This window comes from Parus major, chromosome 2 (genome assembly GCF_001522545.3).
Source record: "Parus major isolate Abel chromosome 2, Parus_major1.1, whole genome shotgun sequence".
NCBI lineage: Eukaryota > Metazoa > Chordata > Aves > Passeriformes > Paridae > Parus > Parus major.
The window spans coordinates 2,463,110-2,472,293 of NC_031769.1; positions in this window are offsets into that span (position 1 = coordinate 2,463,110).

The following is a 9,184-nucleotide window of genomic DNA, read 5'->3' on the forward strand; positions in this document are numbered from 1 at the left end:
TCGTCAAGGACAAGGGACAAGAAGAAAGCTGAGACCTCTGGGTCTGTGAGACTTGTGAGACCCAGAGCTGTGAGAGCTCTGGGTTTGTGAGGAACTGTGGAAGAACCTGGAGGTGTTTGTGTAGAGGGGGCACCCAGGGACAGAGTTTGGTGGAGGATGTGGCAGTGCTTGGCAGTTCATGGTTGAACTTGATGGTCTTGAGGGTCTTTTCCAACCTAAATGATTCTGTGAAGAGCCAAGTGGACCTGGAATGACAAATTCCAAGGTGGAACCATGGCTCTGCCTGCCTGGCATTCCCTGATTTTACAGCTGTGCTCTGCTGAGCATCTCCTGCAGGCTGGAATTCCCATGGAGAGGTGCTCCAGGAGATGGTGAGAGGAGGTTCTGTGGTGTCCACCCTTCCTGGGCAGAGCAGGAGGGAAGAGTCCCCCAGATTCCCTCGGGACACAGGATGGAGGCTGGGGATGTGGTCAGCCCTTTAGGGCCGTATCCTGGGCTTGGCCAGTGGTTTTCACTCAGCAGCTGATTTTCTGAGCAGGATCATGGAAAAGAAGGGATCAACTCAGGCCAAGGGAGGGAAAGAATAAAAAAATAGGGGAAGCAGGAACATTCCTGGAGGCTCTCTGGCCTCTCTCCCTCTAACCTCTTGAGAGGAGCAGGAGGAGGAGAGAGACAAAACAAAAGGCACAAGAAAAGAAGGAGCCAAAATAACACTAACACGAGGGTTGTGAGGTCCAAAGCAAGCAGTGCCGGGGCAGGCCCCTTCCCAAAATGCCGCCAGCTTTCAGAGGATCCGGGGGTCCTGCAGAAAACGCTGCCCTTTTATGGCCAGGCGAGGAGGGCCGAGCACGGGATCCTGCCCTACTAAGGGAAAACATCTCCTGCTCAGTGTTTGCAAGGAGAACACCCACAGTGAGTATAGACAAGCTCTCAAAGGACGACTGAAATACTGCTGCTCGTGTTGACCCCGATTCTTCTTTTCTCTTTTTTTTTTCTCCTTCTTTGAGTTCTCACTTCTGCCTCCAAACTGGGGGATGGGGAGAGTAAAAAAAGAAAAAAAAAAAAACATTTAAAAATAAAAGTAATGATCCAGGCAGGGCTGGCTGGGTCCAGGTGACACCCTCCCATCATGGGGTGGTTGGGTGGGGAGGTGGGTGAAGGGCCCTGAGCTGTTCCCATTCCTGCAGAGCAGCGGCTGTGCTGGTGTTCATCCCACCCTGGGCCGGTGTTTCTCCCACCCTGGGCCGGTGTTTATCCCACCCTGGGCCGGTGTTTATCCCACCCTGGGCCGGTGTTTATCCCACCCTGGGCCCGTGTTTCTCCCACCCTGGGCCGGTGTTTATCCCACCCTGGGCCCGTGTTTATCCCACCCTGGGCCCGTGTTTCTCCCACCCTGGGACCGTGTTTATCCCACCCTGGGCCCGTGTTTATCCCACCCTGGGCCTGTGTTTCTCCCACCCTGGGCCGTGGAAGGGCTGTGATCCAAGCAGGAAAGACCTTGTTACTCCACTCTCAAGCACGACATCGTGTGCCAAGCCCATCCATCCTCCGCTGTGAATCCCGGCCGTGGCTGACCCAGAATCTTTCTGTCTGGGAGGGAACCACTGCCTCCCAACGCTGCAAAAGCCACTCTATCCCATGGCAGAGAGAGGAATCCACGCTGCAAGTAAGACCCTGACTCATAGAAACACCACTGAATTTGTATTTTCTGTATTTTTCACGCACCCAAGAGTTTATCCACCCACGGGTATCTTCTTGATCCGGCAGCAGATTCTCAGAGGAGCTCATGTTGGATTCTTGGCCTTTTTTTCTACCATTTTTGTAATCATCAGGTTTAATTTTATATTTGGTAACACCAATATTAGGAAGTTTTAACCTTTGAGTTAGCGCACAGCCAGAAGATCTAAGAATTAATGAAAAAATGCTTGGAGGAATTTAAATTTGGCTTGGTGGCCGGGTTTTGGTAGTGGGGGACCACAGGGGTGGCTTCTGTGAGAAGCTGCTGGAAGCCTCCCCCGTGTCCAGCTGAGCCAGTTCCAGCCAGCTCCAGGACTGACCCAGCGCTGGCCAAAGCCAAAGCCATCAGAGATGGTGATGGCAGCACCTCTGGGAAAAACAGATTTGGGAAGTGGGAAAAGCCCCTGTGCAGCTGCAGGCAGAGAGAGGAGTGAGGATTTGTGAGAGGAACAGCCCTGCAGAGCCCCAGGTCAGTGCAGGAGGAGGGGCAGGAGCTGCTGCAGGAGCTGGAGCTGTGGTTCCCCTGAGGTTCCATGGTGCAGCCCATGGAGAGGCAGCAGTGCCCTGCAGCCCGTGGATCACCTGCAGGACACAGAGGAGCCCATGCTGAAGCTGGAGGATGCTCAAAGCACCCACAGAGAGCCCACGCTGGAGCAGAGCCCTGGCAGGACCTGTGGATCTGTTCCTGGCCCACACTGGAGCTGCATCCATCATAGCCCAGCTGTTGGACATCAAGGAGAACTTGTTGGGTACCAGAACTGGAGCCAGGTGAGGTTGTGCTGTGTCTCTTCACGCTGCCTGACTCAGCGTGGCCTCAGTGTCTGCGCATCCTGGCTGTGCTGATATTGGCAGACATCGACTCGTTAGCAGCGAGACTCATTAGGACTGGGGCCTTGGGGGGTGTTTTCTTGGAATTCTAGAATGATTTGGGCTGGGAGGAGCCTTAAAGATCATTAATTTCCAACCTCCTGCCACAGGCAGGGACACCTTCCACTATCCCAGCCTGTCTCAAGCCCCGTCCAGCCTGGCCCTGGACACTTCCAGGGATGGGGCAGGTGGGTCACCAAAATGTGTTACAAGTGAGGAGATCATGGAGCAGCTGCCATGACCCTGCTTTTTGGAGCTTTGCTCATCCCTTTGGATGAGTTACAGCAGAGCATTGCCAGGTCTTCATTTTGGGTGAAAAAGGGCTTATTTTGAGAGTTATTTAAGAGCAGGTTTTACGACCAAGGTCTGTGCTCTGCGTGCACCGAGCAAGCTGAGCCAAGCCAAGCAGCCCAAGCCAAGTTGTCCTCGCTGCTGTTGTGTTGGAGGAACAACCTCTATTAACAACTTGACTTGGCAGTTTCAACATTTTGGGGAAAGAAATATTTTTATTCTCCCACCAGGCCTTTCTCTAGCCATTATTGGCTACTGCTTTCCTGCACGAACAATTTAACCCTTGTGGTGCTCAGGGCACTGGACAAAAACAAATTTAGTAAAATTTAACCTTTTCCTGGTAAAGCACATGGATTCTATGATCAAGGAAGGAAAACCACTGGATTTTACTACTTTTTTTTTTTTTTTTGAAAGCCCCTCACAATATAATTAAAGAAATGTTGTCACATGAGTGGAGTAAAGGTCCTTTTGTTGCTTGAAAACTGGTGAAAAAGACAGAAAGTGAGAGGTTTCAGCTGTCATTTCTTGGGATGGAAATGAGTTCAGGGTGTGGTACAGCAGAGATTGAGTCCAGGGTTTTAAAACATCCTCATCCACAACCTGCAGGAGCAAGAGCAGCCTCACATCTCCATTTCTGGAGAGATCTTCTGTAGGGCATCAAGTGCCACACTGAGGGAAGAAACTCCAAAAGGCACTTAAAAAAATGGAAAAGCTGAGAAGAAATTTCAAATAAGCTTTGGTGTAGGAATAGATGAAGTAAAGCATCTGGAGAAAAAAAAGATTTGAACAATTCTCATGCTATGCCAAGGCTGGGACTCGCACCACGAGCTGAGGTCTTGGACTGCCCCCAGAAATCACTGGCTCAGCGTGTGGCCAAGGAGTGTTCAAGGTGGCAGCTAAAAAGAGACAAGGAATTGTTATTTCTCAGCCTTCCCTGCACACATCCAATGCTCAAGGCATCACTTTGCTGCTGCAGGAAACCCTGATGCATCCTCATTTTGATAACTCTGCAGCCCTGATCTCCAAGGGGAACGTGGTGGGGTTGGAGAAGAAGAAAGAACAATTAAATGACCACTGGGATGGGGCAGCTGCTTTACAAGGTGAGATGGCAGCTCAGGATTGGTCAGCCTGGAGAAGGGAAGGCTCTTGGGACTTTATGAGCCAGGGGCAGCAAATCCTGAGGGTGGTGAGGCCGGTGAATGGGAGATTATTGATCAAATTACAGAGATTGCAAATTCCTTTGGTTTGGGTTGGAAGGGACCTTAAAGCTCATCCCATTCTACCCCCCTGCCGTGGACAGGGACACCTTCCACTGGACCAGGCTTCTCCAAACCTGGGCTTGGAGTGGTTACCTCCTTTTGCTTCTGGAAAACACCAAAAGGTTCGATAAATCACAGCAAAATGGAGCAGGTGCTGGACCAGAGTGTCCCAAATGCTGCGAGATGCACTTGGATCACTGCTCACCACCTGCAGACTTCATCCCTCTGGAGCAATGAACCTCATCCCTCATCCAAGACACATTCCAAAGGTGGGTGAAGTAGTTCCTGCGTTATCTGGTGCAAAGTTAAGGATGGAATTCCTGTGACAGCTCCGAAGGGCGTTGGTGTCACCCCCGGCTTTGCCAGGTGTGGATCTGCACGGTTTGCCCAGCACGGGGCTGGCAGCTCAAAGGCAGCTTTGCATATCAAAGGAGAACGCAGTGAGGAGCAGCTTTTCATTAGTCAGGAAGTTATAAATTGATACCTTGATTGAAATAATTATCAAGAATTACAGGAAATACCCGGAGATGCATTTATATTCAAGAGAGCCTCCAGGGAGTTGGGGAAACTTTACCCTGAACAGGAGTTTCTGTTCGGGGACACAGCATTGCAGAATGATTCCCCACCTTTCAAACCCCCCATTATCAGTCCTGCCTTTTACCTGTTTTCTTGGAACAGATTCTTACTTTTTCTTCTTTAGATAATCCTGATTTTTAAGGCTGCTGTGGGAGTGCTGGAGTTGTAAAGCAGATATATAGGAGCTGCAATAATTTCATAGCCCTTCTTTCCCTCTGGCTTTTGGGGAATTACCCATCATAACAGGAGTATCCAGAGCAGCTGTGGCTGCCCTTGGGTCCCTGGAAGTGTCCAAGGCCAGGTTGGATGGGGCTTGGAGCATCCTGGGATAGTGGGAGATGTCCCTGCTCATGGCAGGAGGTTGGAATGGGATGATCTTTAAGATTCCTTCCAACCCAAACCATTCTGGGATTCTGTGAAAGACAAGAAACTATCTTACTCTGTAAATATTCATATACAGGAAACATCCAGTGAGTTTTCCTCCCCTGCCTAAGCCATGTTATATAATGCCCCAAGGGAAAAAAAAACACAAAAACCAAAAAATAAAACCAAAACTGCCCCACTCCCCCCTAAAAAAAAAACAAAACAACAATAAATAAAAGAACTCAAACCAATCAAAAAATCCAAAGAAAAAAATCCAGGATGAAGATCACCCAGAAACAGTCTGATTTTTATTAGTGCCAAAACCCCCATTAACTGCTGGTATATATATATATGTATATATATATATATATGTGCTGAATATGAAATATCCAGTAGAGGAGATTCAGGGGTGTAGGAGCAGATGACCTTTTAGGGTCCCTTCCAACACAAAGTTTTCCATAATTCTATGATCCTAAAGCCACAGGGGTGAAGTGAAGGCCTCCAAGAGGTGTCTCAGGGTAGAAATCTCAGCTTTTCAAGGATAAATTTACAGGGGGTTTTAGAAACAGCAAGACTCCGAGGATGTGCACGGAAAACAAGCCATGGGCACCTTCAGCCACGGTTTTCAGGCCCAAATCCAGAAGCTGAAGTCAGAGAAGCTGAAATTAAATTAAATTAAGATGCCAGCCAGCCCCTGCTCACATCCCTGCAGCTCCAGCACATCTGGAAGAGGGAAGATGGCAGGGACAGATGACACGGAGCCGAAGGAAAGCAGTGCAGGAAAGAGGGAACATTGCTCACAGGAGTTATTTATGATCCACCAGGAAAGCGAGGAGATACACAGCCTGGGACTCCCTGGGGATCTGTCCCAGGCCTGGTACTGCTCAAAATATTTTTTTAATAATTACTTGCATGAATAGAAAATTTGCTTCTTACAGCTGCAAATGATACCGAGCCGGGAGGGACTCGAAGCTCTTTGGAGGATGGGCTGGGACTTCAAAACAATCCTGACGCAGTAGAGAATTAGCCTGGAAAAAAAAAACAACAAACTAGTCTGCAATTTGGGAGAAACAAAGGGAAAATGCTGCTTGTGTAAGAGGAGCTGGGCTGCAGAGCACGGGCTGGGAAGGGAATGGGGGAGCAGGGATGTGGCAGAGGTGTCACAGCCCTGCCTGGGATGAGCAGAACTCCTTATTCTGCAGGAAAAGCAGCAAAGCATAGGCAAGGGCAGGTGAGTGTTGCCTGCAGGACACACAGAGTGGTAATTTAGGTCCTTGTGGCTCCATGGATCCTCACCAGCAGTGGGTTGTCTCCACAGATATGAGGATTTGGGGGGTTGTGGGCTGGAGGTGGATCCAGGCTGGTGGTCCAGGGGTTGATCAATCACAGAAGCTGGAAAAAGAAATCAAAACAAACTCACCCAAACTACAAAACCCCCTCAAACTCTCCCAAAATAATCAAAGGACTTGAAGTTATTTATTGCAGAGAAGACCATATTTGGGCAAGAGCTACCTTGCTATCTTCGACCTTTTACAAATATTTAAGGCAGTCTGTTCCCTTATATTTGAATATTTACAGTGGCCTGGAGGGACAGGACAAGGAGAAATGGATTCACGCTGCCAGAGGGCAGGGTTAGATGGGATACTGGGGAGGAATTCTTCCCTGTGAGGGTGCTGAGGGGTTGGAATAGAATTCCCAGAGGAGCTGTGGCTGTCCCTGGATCCCTGGAAGTGTTCAAGGCCAGGTTGGACAGGGTTTGGAGAAGCCTGGGATAGTGGAAGGTGTCCCTGCCATGGCAGGGGGTGGCAGTGGATGAGCTTTAAGGTCCCTTCCAACCCAAACCATTCTGAGATTCTCAGATTTAATGAGAAGGAAATTAGTTGTTCTCTTCCTCTCTGTGACCAGCAGTGATGGGCTTATGCAACAGAAAAAGAACTTTAATTTATAGACAACAACAACAACAACAACAAAAAGAGGGGGGAGTTTGTCTTGGTTTGGTTTTTGGGTTTTTGTTTGTTTTTTTTTTGTAGAGTGAGTAGTTCAGGCATTTTTGGTTTTGGCAGTCGAAGTGCTCAATATCAGCCCTGAAAATTTTTTGTAGATTGGCTGGATAAGAACTGCTGTGATTTATACAGCTGGAGTTGATCCTGGCTCTGCAAAGGAGGAAACTGTGCAGAGCTGAAAAGGTCCCTTTTTGCCATGTTCTCTGGCACAAACTCCTTGTGAAAGGTGTCAGCTCAGAGCTATTCATGGGAAGGAAAGATGAGCATGGAATCTGCAGCTTCCTGCAGAAAGTCAGTAGGAAATCCATTGCTAAAGCTGGATTTCTCCATCAATATGTGGGTTTTGTTACAGGGTGGTTTTGATAAAACAGAATTATTTTTTTTTTCTTTGTTTTCCCTCCTGGTTTAATAGAAGAAAGGTGTATTGCTACACTCCTGAAATCAAAAATCACACCAGAGACACAGCCAGGCAGCCTGGGTTTGAGATGATGTGAGCTCATATTCCCAGATTCCCCACTGTTGACCAATTTTTCCTTAGACAGCTTCACTTCTGTAATAACCAACCCTGCCAAGCCCAGATGGGAATCACATCTTCACAGGACTGTGTGAGCTCCCAGGAGCAGAGAATTGTCCCAGATGATATTTGGTGGCACAGAGAAACCAACATGCACCTCAAAGTCTCTGGAAGGGCTCCCACTCACCAGCCCTGCTTCCCACAGATGAGAACATCGAGTCCTTGGCATCCTCCCTTTCTCTTGGTTTTTTTTTTTTACAATTTTTCATTTTTAAAACAAACAATTATTTGTCACAAGGGAAAGATCTGATCTTTGAAGAAGGGAGAGGTAATGCCCAGTCTAGAGCCCATGGGCTGAGGGTGATTCCCTATTTAGCCAGAGGTGAAGAACCTGTAGGTCTGCACGGAATAGGAGATTTCTGACATGTCCCCTAAAACCATCACAGAATGGTTTGTGTTGGAAAGGACCTAAAAGCTCATCCAGTTCCACTCCCTGCCATGGCAAGGACACCTTCCACTATCCCAGGCTGCTCCAAGCTCTGTCCAGCCTGGCCTTGGACACTTCCAGGGATCCAGTGACAACCACAGATTCTCTGGGAAACTTTTCCCAGGTCCTCAGCACCTCACAGAGAAGCCTTTATTCCTAATATCCAATCTAAACGTATTCTCTCTCAGTTTGAAGCCATTCCCCCTGTGCTGTCTCTCCATGGTTCCTGCAGCTCCTCCAGGCACGGGGAGGCCACAATGAGTTCACTCTGGAGGTTTTCTCCTCCAGGCTGAACAATCCCAGCCCTCGCAGCCTGTCCTGGGTGCCACTTGGGGAGCAGCAGCTGCTCTGTGCCGGTGACACCGGGTGACACCAGCGGCTGGGGGGACACCCCTGATCACAGGACACCACAGGGACTGATCTGTCCCTTCAGGGGAGGGAACAAGGGAAATGAAGTGATGGAGGGCTATAATTATATAAAATTGACATTGCTTCACTAAGTTGGTTGTTTAATCTTTCTTTATGCCGAAACATGAGTCCCTCTCAACAGAACAGGTTTGTTCTCATTCCTTCTCCAATTTCCTGCTTCTGGAGGCCCACAAAGCCCTGCTGATTCATTCATCTCACATTCCCAAGAGCCCCGTGTTTCTTCTGGAAGTGCAGCAATCCTTGCCCTCTCCCCCTCATGAGCACCTTCCCAAACCTCCTCATGCTTTTTCATTTGCCAAAATTCACTGGGGTAAAGCTGCTGCCCAAGTGGGTGGCCAAGGCACCGAGGGGAAGGATGTTCCTCATCCTCCCTCACAGGGTGCACCATGAGCTGGAAGGAAAAGCAGCTCCAAGAGGGAGGGTTCCTCCTGTCTGAAGGAATTAATTAAGGAATTTTGCAGCCTGAGGCCAGGACTGGGACATAATGGCAGAGTGGGAGCTACAAGTGTTCACAAGCTGTGTTGAGCTCAGAACTCTCCGTGTCAGAGTCACAGAATCCTTAAGGTTGGAAAAGAGCTCCAAGATCCAGTCCTGCCATAACCCCAGCACTGCATGTTCACCACAAACCCTGTCCCCAAGTGCCACATCCACACATTTT